Raw genomic sequence first — 12140 nt, 5'->3', positions numbered from 1 at the left:
CATAAGCAGAATGTCGGTGGCGGCAGATGTAAAGAACAGCCTGGTAGAGGGCAAAGAGCTCAGCTGTGAAGACAGAACAATGGTCATGGAGCCGGTATTTGAAACTTTGTGCCTCGACAATAAAGGAACACCCGACCCCGTCATTGGTCTTAGAGCCATCTGTATAAATGAATGTCATGTCGATGAACTTTGAACGAAGTTCCAAAAAACGGGAGTGGTAGACCGAACCGGGGGTGACCTCTTTTGGGAGCGAGCGGAGGTCAAGGTGAACGCGGACCTGAGCCTGGAGCCATGGTGGCGTGCGGCTCTCGCCCACTCGAAAGGTTGCAGGGAGTGAGAAATTAAGGTGTTGAAGGAGGCGACGAAAGCGAACTCCAGGGGGTAGCAGGGCAGAGACATACAACCCGTATTGACGGTCAAGAGAGTCGTCAAAAAAGGAACGATAAGACGGATGGTCGGGCATTGACAATAGCCGACAGGCATACCGACAAAGCAGTATATCGCGCCGGTAGGTGAGTGGCAATTCGCCAGCGTCAGCATGAAGACTCTCTACGGGACTGGTATAAAATGCTCCGATCGCAAGTCGTAAACCCCGATGTTGTATGGAGTTGAGGCGGCGTAAGATGGATGGCCGTGCAGAGGAGTATACGAAGCTCCCATAATCCAGCTTGGAGCGGACGATCGACCGATATAGACGAAGTAGGACGGTTCGATCCGCTCCCCACGACAGACCACTGAGAACACGGAGGACATTTAAAGAACGGGTACAACGGGCGGCCAAATAGGACACATGTGGAGACCAGTTAAGTTTCCTGTCAAATGTAAGGCCTAAAAATTTGGTTGTCTCCACGATTGGGAGAGCAACGGGACCGAGTCGTAAGGACGGTGGGAGAAACTCTTTGTAGCGCCAGAAGTTAATACAGACCGTCTTCTCGGCAGAAAAACGGAAGCCATTGGCGACACTCCAGGAGTAAAGACGGTCAAGAGAACGCTGAAGACAGTGCTCCAGGACACGTGTACACTGCGCGCTGCAATAGATGGTAAAATCGTCCACGAAAAGGGAGCCTGATACATCAGCTGGGAGGCAATCCATTATTGGATTGATCGCGATGGCGAAGAGAGCGACGCTCAAGACTGAGCCCTGTGGCACCCCATTCTCCTGGCGAAAGGTGTCGGACAGGACAGAACCCACACGTACCCTGAACTGTCGATCCATTAAAAAGGAACGAATAAAAAGAGGAAGGCGACCGCGAAGGCCCCATGTATGCATGGTGCGGAGAATGCCCGCCTTCCAACAGGTGTCGTAAGCCTTCTCCAAATCAAAGAACACAGCCGCGGTCGGGCGCTTCCGCAAGAAGTTATTCATAATGAAGGTCGACAAGGTAACCAGATGGTCAACAGCAGAGCGGCGCCTACGAAATCCACATTGTACATTGGTAAGTAGGCGTCGAGACTCGAGCAGCCAAACCAATCGAGAGTTAACCATTCGCTCCATCACTTTACAGACACAGCTGGTAAGCGAGATAGGTCGATAACTGGAAGGCAAGTGCTTGTCCTTCCCCGGCTTAGGAATCGGGACAACAATAGACTCGCGCCAGCATGTGGGAACATGTCCCTCAATCCAGATGCGATTATATGTACGAAGAAGAAAACCTTTACCCGCAGGAGAAAGGTTCTTCAGCATCTGAATATGAATAGAATCTGGCCCTGGAGCAGAGGACCGTGATCGGCCAAGTGCGTTTTCGAGTTCCCGCATGGTGAATGGGGCATTATAACTTTCACAATTCGAGGAGCGGAAGTTAGGTGGCCTAGCCTCCTCTGCCTGTTTGCGGGGGAGGAAGGCAGGGTGGTAATGAGCGGAGCTCGAAACCTCTGCGAAAAAGCGGCCGAAGGCATTGGAGACAGCCTCAGGGGCTACAAGGACGTCATTCGCGACCTTCAAGCCAGAAACTGGTGAGTGGACCTTAGTGCCAGATAGCCGGCGCAGGCTACCCCAGACAACAGAAGAAGGAGTAAAACTGTTGAAGGTGCTTGTGAAAGCAGCCCAGCTGGCTTTCTTGCTTTCTTTAATAATACGACGACACTGAGCACGTAATCGTTTATAATTGATACAATTCGCCACTGTAGGGTGGCGTTTAAATGTGCGTAAAGCACGTCGACGAGCACGTAAAGCGTCTCTACATGCCGCGGTCCACCAGGGGACCGGTACGCGACGTGGAGAAGAAGGAGGGTGAGGGATGGAATATTCAGCAGCAGCGAGAATGACTTCCGTGAGGTGTGCGACCTGACGATCGCAGCTTGTAAAGGTTTGATCCTGAAAGGTCGCCCTGGAAGAGAAGAGCCCCCAGTCTGCCTTGGAGATGGTCCAATGAGAGAAGCACGGAGAGGGAGTATGCTGCAGGAGTTGGATAACACACGGGAAGTGGTCACTCGAATATGTATCAGAAAGTGCATACCACTCAAACCGGCGTGCAAGTTGGGTAGTACATATAGAGAGGTCTAAATGGGAATAGGTGTGAGATGTGTCCGAAAGAAAGGTTGGGGCGCCAGTATTGAGGCAGACAAGATCGAGCTGGTTGAAAAGGTCTGCTAACAAGGAGCCCCTCGGGCAGGATGCTGGAGAGCCCCAAAGGGGATGGTGGGCATTGAAGTCTCCAGTTAACAAAAATGGTGTAGGGAGCTGAGCAATAAGTTGCATCACGTCTGCCCTGGTAACGGCAGATGACGATGGAGTGTAAACGGTACAAAAGGAAAACGTAAAAGTGGGGAGAGTAATGCGGATGGCAACTGCCTGCAGGCCGGTGTGCAACGTGATGGGATCGTAGTAAATATCATCCTGGACCAGCAACATAACCCCTCCATGAGCTGGGATACCTACCACAGGGGGTAGGTCAAAACGCACAGAGGTGTAGTGTGCCAAGGCAATTTGATCGCATGGGCGTAGCTTCGTTTCCTGGAGGGCTACGACGAGCGGACGGTGCAAGCGGAGCAGCAACTTCAAGTCCTCTCGGTTGGAGCGAATGCTGCGAATATTCCAGTGAATAAGTGCCATCGTAAGAAAAGGAAAATGAGAGAAGTGGTCACCTCGAAGGCCGCTTAGGGCCTGGCTTCGAGCGAGCACTGCCGCCGCTATCAGTAGGCGGACAGTCATCGTCCATGTGGTCTATAGGGTCATCGGCCATCTCGGGAGGATGGCCGGGAGGGGGAGCTTCCTCCGCCAGTGAACGGCCAGATGTACGGCTACCAGCGGTGCGGCCAGGCGAAACAGATGACGGCCTGGGGCGGCAACCGCTGGGTGGCGCAGGAGAAGGAATGCGCCGTGGCGGAGAAGGAGAACTGTGCTTCCTATGCGCCTTTTTGGAAGGACGTGTAGTGGAAGTACCGGTCGAAGGCTGGGAGGTCGAGGTACGGAGGAAGTCTGCACGGGATGGTTCCTTCTTGAAGGCCCGTGCATCTGACTTCGATGTCTTCGTCTTAGCAGAAGCTGAGGAAGGTGCTCGTGTCTGTGGGGTGATGGGAGGAAGAGGAGACGTCGACCGCGCGATCTTAGCACTGGCCGAACGGACGACCGTGGTGCTGAAGGTCAGATCGCATGTCTGGGTTGCTACTTCCCGGGTAGTCCGAGGAGAGGCGAGGACAGTACTGTATTTCCCCGCTGGGAGCAGCGTGGGCTTCCTACTAGCCAATAGCTTGCGAGCAGCCGAGGTGGACACTTTCTCTTTGACCCTAATTTCTTGGATACAGCGTTCTTCCTTATAGACAGGACAGTCGCGGGAGGATGCGGCATGGTCACCCTGACAGTTCACACAACGAGGAGACGGAGGTGGACAGTCACCCTCATGGGCATCCCTGCCACAAGTGACACATTTAGCCGCATTGGAACAAGACTGTCTAGTGTGATTGAAACGCTGACACTGGTAACAGCGCGTAGGTGTCGGGACATAGGGGCGAACAGAAATAACCTCGTAGCCCGCCTTGATGCGCGATGGCAGCTTAACACTATCGAAGGTCAAGAAAATTGTCCGGGTCGGTACAAGGTCATTGTTGACCTTTTTCATGACCCTATGGACAGCCGTCACGCCCTGCTCAGCGAGGAATGATTGAAGCTCCTCGTCAGTCAATCCGTCGAGGGAGCTAGTATACACTACACCACGAGACGAGTTCAAAGTTCGGTGGGCCTCCACCCGGACAGGGATCGTGTACAGGAGGGTGGCCCGAAGCAGTTTTTGTGCCTGAAAGGCACTCTCAGTTTCTAGTAATAAGGTGCCGTTTCGCAACCTGGTACAAGATTTGACAGATCCGGCTATGGCATCTACGCCCTTCTGAATAACGAAAGGGTTGACAGAGGAAAAATCCTTTCCGTCCTCAGTTCGAGAAACTACGAGGAACTGTGGGGCAGGCGGTAGTACTTTTGTCACTGTTGGCTGGTCACGTTTCCGTTTTTGAGTCGAAGTCGAAAGAGATGGAGTAGAATCCATTGCGGAGGAATCCCCCATGATTGCCAGCGTCTCCGATGGCGCGCTCCTTCCTTGTGGGGACCCTCTCAGAGGGCACTCCCGCCTTAGGTGAATGTTTACACCTCAGGTCACACCTCCCGAGAAACAGACGGAGGGACCAATCGGCATGGTCAGAAGGTATCAGCTCAGGCAATCACCCCTCCCCGGGCCTGGCCTTTACCAGGGGGTACGCGCGTGCCTTACATGTCTACCCAGGGCGGGGAATTACGCGTTACCCCGTCACCGGCTACGCGTGCGAACGCGTGGGTCGGCCTTCAGGCACGCACAGGGAGGAAGGAAGAAGAGGAAAAAGAAGAGAGAGAGGGAGAAAGAGGACAGACTGTCTCAAACGCCGAGGCGGAGACCAGAGAAGGCAAGGAGAAGAAGGTAATGAGAAGGCAAGGAGAAGAAGGTAATGAGAAGGCAAGGAGAAGAAGGTAATGAGAAGGCAAGGAGAAGAAGGTAATGAGAAGGCAAGGAGAAGGCAAGGAGAAAAAGGCAATGAGAGGGCATGGAGAAAAAGGCAATGAGAAGGCAAGGAGAAAAAGGCAATGAGAAGGCAAGGAGAAAAAGGCAATGAGAAGGCAAGGAGAAAAAGGCAATGAGAAGGCAAGGAGAAGTCAAGGAAAATGAGTAAGGAAGACAGTGAGGTCGAGAAGAGCAAGGAAAGGAACCAACAAAAGGAAGGAAGAAACGAGAAGTGAAAAAACCAAAAAGACCACGATTATAGGTCGTGGAACCGTCCGTCTCCGGACGCAGGCGCTAACTACCCCCGTGAGGGGGATGGACTCCTTTTAGTCGCCTCTTACGACAGGCAGGAATACCGCGGGCCTATTCTTACCCCCGAACCCGCAGGGGGAGCATGCTACTGTGATACAGATAGCCATACCACAGATGCAACTGCAACAGAGGGCTATCTGTTGAGAGACCAGACAAATGTATGGTTCCTGAAGGGCAGCAGGCTTTTCAGTAGTTAAAGGGGAAACAGGCTGGATGACTGGCTGAAAACATGGGAAACTACAAGCCGTGACTTTTCCCAAGGGCATTCAGCTTTATTGCATGGTTAAATGATGGTATCCTCTTTGCTAAAATATTCCAGAGGTAAAATAGTTCTCTATTTGGATATACGGGCAGGGGCTACTCAGGATGACATCAAGAGAAACAAAACCAGCATTCTACACATAATAGTGTGGAATGTTAGATCCCTTAATCTCACAAGTAAGTAAAAAAACTGAAAAAGGGAAATGAATGGCTTGAAGTTAGATATAGTAGGAATTAATGAAGTCCAGTTGCAGGAGGAACAGGACTTCTGGTTAGGTGAATACAGGATTGTGGTCCAAGCTGCCAGAGATGGCTATCATGTATGTGTGATGTGTGAATGAATGATGTGTATTTGCTTTTCAGAAGAAGGGTTTGGCCAAAAGCTTAATGTGTAATTGTCTTTTCATTGCACCTGTCTGGAAATTGACATGTCGTCTTTATGGTGATTGGACACTATCTTTTCCTTATTTTGTTGATATTCTAACTGGAGTTTCCATTGTTTACACTTCCCATAAGATCTTGTTCCATTAAAATTATGTGCAGTGAATGATTTTCTCTTTTTTTTGTTTGTTTTGGTTTTAGGGCACAAAACTGCTATGGTCATTAGCACCCGGTCCGTGACTTAGGAAACAGTAAAAAACGAAAATGGAAACCAGCAGCAATGGGAACGAAACTCAAAAAATTGGAGGAACTAAAAGCAGAAGGAAAGCTTAAAAATCCACTACAGAAAGGGGTTGGTTGTCCCCAAAAAAAGCTTCAAATGACTGACATCATCTCACTGGCACTAATAAACTCGAGAACGCGATCGGCCGAGCGCATGTCATCTGCTAAAAGGAAATGGACGATATATCAGGTGACAGCTGTAGACAGGCGCGTAACGGAGTAAAATAGGGGCACTCAATTAAAAGGTGTCTTACCGTCCACAGCTGAGAGCAGTGGGGGCAGAGTGGGGGAGGATGGCCGCTTAAAAGATGTCGATGGCTAAAAAGACAGTGCCCTATCCAGAGTCTAGTTAAAATTACCTCCTCCCAACGACGCGTTCGGGAGGAAGAGGTCCAAGCACAGGGAAGAGCTTTCACGTCCCGCAATTTATTATGAGGAAGTGTCGACCAATGTGCGTGCCATAAAAGAACAACACGACGACATAAAATGCTCCGTAGATCGGCGAAGGGAATCGATCGAATAGCTGGCCGAAGAAGAGAGACTGCAGCCTTGGCCGCTGTATCGGCCGCCTCATTTCCATAGGTACCAACGTGCCCTGGGAGCCAGAGGAACGCCACCGAGGCGCCCCCAGGTGGAGCAAGCGCAGACAGTCCTGAATCCGGTGGACCAGAGGGTGGACAGGGTAGAGAGCTTCGAGACTGAGGAGAGAGCTGAGAGAATCTGAACAGATAACATACTGTATCCGCTGATGGCGGCGGATGTATTGGACAGCCTGGAGAATAGCATAAAGCTCCGCAGTATAAACCGAACACTGGTCGGGAAGCCGAAATCGATTTGGGGTGTCGCCAACAATATAGGCACTCCCTACACCTAACGATGTTTTCGAGCCATCAGTGTAAATAAATGTGGCTTCCTTCATTTGTGCACATAGAGCAGCAAATGCCCGACGATAAACAAGTGAAGGGGTGCCATCCTTGGGAAATTGACAAAGGTCACAGAGCAGGCAGATCCGGGGACGGAGCCAAGGCAGTGCTGTACCCCAAGTTGTCAATAAGGTTTTAGGCAAGCAAAAGGAAAGAGAATGGAGCAGTTGACGGAAGCGGACTCCCGGTGGTAGTAGGAAGGAAGGGTGGCCTGCATACCCTACATCAAAGGAGGCATCGAAAAAGGTCATGGGCTGGATTAGCAGGCATGGAAGACAGATGGCTAGCATAACGACTCAGAAGGACTGCTCGCCGATTGGACAACGGAGGTTCAGCAGTCTCAGCATAAAGGCTTTCCACGGGGCTGGTGTAAAAAGCTCCAGACACTAAACGTATTCCACGGTGGTGGAAAGAGTCGAGATGCCAAAGAATAGATGGCCGAGCAGAGGAGTAAACTATGCTTCCATAGTCCAATTTCGAGCGCACTAAGGTGCGATAGGGGCGGAGAAGGACCGCTCGGTCCGCTCCCCAAGAGGTACCATTCAGGACACTGAGGGTGTTGAGGGATTGCAGACAGCGAGCCGAAAGATAGGAAACGTGGGAGGACCAGCACAGTTTTCTGTCAAACATAAGACCCAAGAATTTAGCGACGTCCGAAAACGGAAGATTGACAGGTCCTAGATGTAAGGAGGGTGGAAGAAACTCCTTACGTCGCCAAAAATTAACACCAACAGTCTTACTGGGAGAAAAACCGAAGCCGGTTTCGATGCTCCGAGACTGGAGGCGATCAAGACATCCATTAAGACGACGTTCAAGAAGGCTGTTGAGAGCTGTAGTAGATCGCAAAATCGTCCACAAAGAGGGAGCCCGAGACATCAGGAAGGAGACAATCCATAATTGGATTTATGGCAATGGCAAACAGTACAACACTTAGCACGGAGCCCAGGGGTACCCCGTTTTCTTGGGAGAAAGTACGGGAGAGTGTAGTGTTCATCCACACTCTAAATGTGCACTCTGCCATAAATTCATGAAGAAAAAGGGGCAGCCGATCTCGAAAGCCCCAAGAGAACAGTGTGCGGAGGATGCCTGTCCTCCAACAGGTATCGTATGCTCTCTCCATATCAAAAAATATTGCTACTGTTTGGCGTTTCCGGAGAAAATTGTTCATAATGTAAGTGGAGAGAGAAACAAGATGGTCAACTGCATAACGATGCTTTCAGATACCGCATTGGGGAGGTGTTAAAAGACTGCGGGACTCCAGCCACCAAGCTAAATGGCAATTCACCATACACTCCAAAACCTTACATACACTACTCGTGAGAGAAATGGGGCGATCGCTAGATGGGAGATGTTTGTCCTTTCCAGGTTCGGAACAGGAACGACGATAGCTTCCCGCCATCGTCTGGGAAATGTACTGTCGGTCCAAATTCGATTATAAAGGCGAAGGAGGTAACGCAGACTATGGGTTGATAAATGCAGCAACATTTGGATGTGGATACCATCCGGTCCTGGGGCGGAGGAGCGCGAAGAAGAGAGTGCATGTTGGAGTTCCCACATGGAGAAAACAGTATTATAGCTTTCGCGATTTTGAGAGAAGAAAGTAAGAGGTTGCACTTCCGCTGCACGTTTCTTCGGGAGAAATGCTGGCGGATAATTTGAAGAGCTCGAAATCCCAGCAAAGTGTTGACCCAATGAGTTAGAAATTGCGACGGGGTCCACTAACGTATCATACGCAACAGTGAGCCCAGAGACCGGGGAGAAACTAGGCGCGCCTGGTAACCGTCGAATCCGACTCCAAACTTCCGAGGAGGGAGTGAAGGTGTTAAATGAGCTAATAAAGAATTTCCAGCTTGCCTTCTTGCTATCGCGGATGATGCAATGGCATCGTGCACGGAACTGCTTATAGCGGATACAGTTGGCCAAAGTAGGATGGTGGCAGAAAACGCGAAGAGCACGTCACCGCTCATGTATTACGTCACGGCTTGCCTCGTTCCACCAAGGAACTGGGGAGCCCCGGGGCAATTCGGAGGTGCGTGGTATTGAACTTCCGCAGCTGTAAGAATAACGTCTGTAATATGTGTGACCTCATCGTCGACACTAGGAAAGTGACGGTCATCGAATGTCGCTAGGGACGAAAAAAGTGTCCAATCAGCTTGGGCAAACTTCCAGCGTCGCGGGCGCATATATGGCAGTTGAAGCTGCAGTCTAAGGACACATGGAAAGTGGTCACTGAAGTGTGTATCATCAAGGGCGAACCATTCGAAGCGCCAAGCTAGCGGAACAGTACCGACCGAAAGGTCCAAATGAGAGAAATTTGTCGTGGAGGCAGACAAAAATGTAGGGACCCCCGTGTTGAGGCAAACTAGATCTGCTTGGTGGAAGACGTCTAGCAATAGTGAGCCACGTGGACAAGGATGTGGAGATCCCCAAATCAGGTGGTGGGCATTGAAGTCCCCAACCAGCAAATAGGGAGGTGGAAGCTGACCAAGCAAATGAAGGAGATCAGCTCGTGCCATTGGTGTGGTCAATGGAATGTATACAGTACAAAGAGAAAAGGTATGTCCAGAAAGGGAACGACGGACAGCGACAGCTTGGAAGGAAGTGTTTAAGGGGATTGGGTGATAATGGAGAGTATCATGGAGAAGAATCATGAGTCCTCCATGGGCTGGAGTGCCTTCAACAGAGGGGAGATCAAATCGGACAGACTGAAAATGGGGGAGAACAAAGCGGCCATGGGGACGCAGCTTTGTTTCCTGAAGACAGAAGATGACCGGCGAGTAGGATCGTAAGAGGATCGACAATTCATCCCAATTGGCTTGAATGCCGCGGATATTCCAGTGGATAATGGACATAGGGTGAACAGAAAATGGAGGAATGTGACCAAGGTTGCCGTCAACTCAACGTCTGCTCAGAGCTTGCGACCGATAGCATGGAATGGCATTCCGCCGAAGGCAGAAGATCCTGATCCATAGGTTGTTCAGGAGCAGCTCCTGCCACCAACTATCAGCCGGTTGATCGGCCGCCAGCAGTGCGCCTCGACGACACAGACGGCCGAGGGCGATTTCTGCCAGGTGGTGCTGTAGATGAGACACGCCTTGGCGGAGATGGAGATGAACTGGGTTTCTTATTAGCCTTCTTGGAAACATGTTTAGATGAAGGAGGAACCGATGGTTGTGAAGTTGGGGTATGTAAAAAATCTTCACGAGTATGCTCTTTTTTCGAAATCTTGGCGTCTGACTTTTGGGCTCGAGATTTAGCAGAACCTGATGAAGGGTGAGCCATGGAATGGGCAGGCGAAAGCGGCGAGGTTGAACGGGCGATCTTTGCGCTGGCCGATCTGACGACCGTGGCACTAAAGGTGAGGTCTCAAGTGTGCGTGGCCGCCTCCTTTGTTGGCCAAGGAGAAGCAAGGACAGTGCTGTATTTTCCTATCTGAGGCATGGTGGGCTGTTGACTGGCGAATAATTTTCGAGCAGCAGAGGTTGACACCTTTTCCTTCACTCTGATTTCCTGAATGAGCTTTTCGTCTTTAAAAATGGGGCAATCTCGAGAGGAAGCAGCGTTGTCACCCATACAGTTGATCGAATGAGGGGATGGAGTTGGACAAGCACCCTCATGGGCATCCTTGCCACATGTACCACATTTGACTGGATTGGAACAGGACTGGCTGGTGTGATTGAACCGCTGACACCGATAGCAACGCATATGGTTTAGGACGTAAGGGCCAACGGAAATTATCTCATAGCCTGCTTTGATTTTCGATGGGAGTTGAACTTTGTCAAATGTCAAGAAGACAGCGAGGGTTGGAAAGATGTTCGTGTCAATCCTTTTCATAACTCTATGAACAGCCGTTACGCCCTGGTCAGACAGGTAGTGCTGAATTTCTTCGTCAGACAATCCGTCGAGGGAGCGCGTATAAACGACTCCACGTGAGGAATTTAAAGTGCGGTGCGCTTCAACCCGGACAGGGAAGGTGTGGAGCAGTGAAGTACACAACAAGTTTTGTGCCTGGAGGGCACTGACTGTTTCTAACAACAAGGTGCCATTCCGTAATCTGGAACAAGACTTTACAGGACCTGCAATTGCGTCGACACCTTTCTGAATAATGAAAGGGTTGACCGTGGAGAAGTCGTGACCTTCGTCAGACCGAGAAACAACAAGGAACTGTGGCAACAATGGAAGAACTGTCTGTGGCTGAGACTCAGTGAACTTACGCTTGCGAGCTGACATAGTGGAAGATGAGGAAACCATTGCGGAAGAATCCCCCATGATTACCGGCGTCTCCGATGGCGCGCTCCATCCTTGTGGGGGCCCTCTCTGAGGGCACTCCCGCCTTAGGTGATTGTTCACACCTCAGGTCACACCTCCTGACAAATGGACGGAGGGACCAATCGGCACTTTCAGAAGGTATCAGCTCGGGTAATCACCCCTCCCTGGGCCTGGCCGTTACCAGGGGGACGTACGTGTCCTACCTGTCTACCCGGGGCGGGGAATTATGCGTTACCCCGTCACCGGCTACGCACGAAAATGCGTGGGTCGGCGTTCAGACACGCACAGGGAGGAAGAAAGAGAAAAACAAAGAAAGGGAAAGGAAAGAAGAGAGGTCTCAAACGTTGCAGCGGAGAAAAAGGTAAAGAGAAGAGGTAAGGAAAAGAGAAGGACAAAGGAAGGATGAAAACATACAAGCAGAGAAGGCGAAGAATGCGTTACATTTGCGAGCGTCCGCCTCCGGACGTAGGCACAAACCATACTCCCAGAGGGAGAGAAAGGGAAAGAAAGAGCCAGTGTCTTTAATAGACAATTAAGTTTCAATGGCTCAGTGCTCAAGTGTGTGGAAGAAACAACTTTTCAATGCAATCAAAGGAAATCTTACTTTCAGATTTGTCCATCATCCTGTGTTAAATGTGTTCTGTCACACCAAAAGCAGAAGCACCAAAGACTTCAAACCAAAAGTTTTTTCTAAAATTAGATGAATGGTATGGTTAGAAAACATTTTCAATGTGTATCAACGTGGAAC

The 12140-nt window shown here is 50.6% G+C and overlaps 1 protein-coding gene across 3 annotated transcripts in view; it reads right to left on the bottom strand.

Annotated features, from left to right (window-relative positions):
* The window catches only part of LOC126468704 (synaptosomal-associated protein 25), a 411734-nt gene that overhangs the window by 363191 nt on the left and 36403 nt on the right, over positions 1-12140 (bottom strand). The gene's annotated exons all lie outside the window — the stretch shown is intronic.

The sequence above is a fragment of the Schistocerca serialis genome, chromosome 1 (genome assembly GCF_023864345.2).
Source record: "Schistocerca serialis cubense isolate TAMUIC-IGC-003099 chromosome 1, iqSchSeri2.2, whole genome shotgun sequence".
NCBI classification, from domain to species: domain Eukaryota; kingdom Metazoa; phylum Arthropoda; class Insecta; order Orthoptera; family Acrididae; genus Schistocerca; species Schistocerca serialis.
Note: the sequence above shows the minus strand (reverse complement) of the source record. Positions and strands in the feature narration are given on the sequence as shown.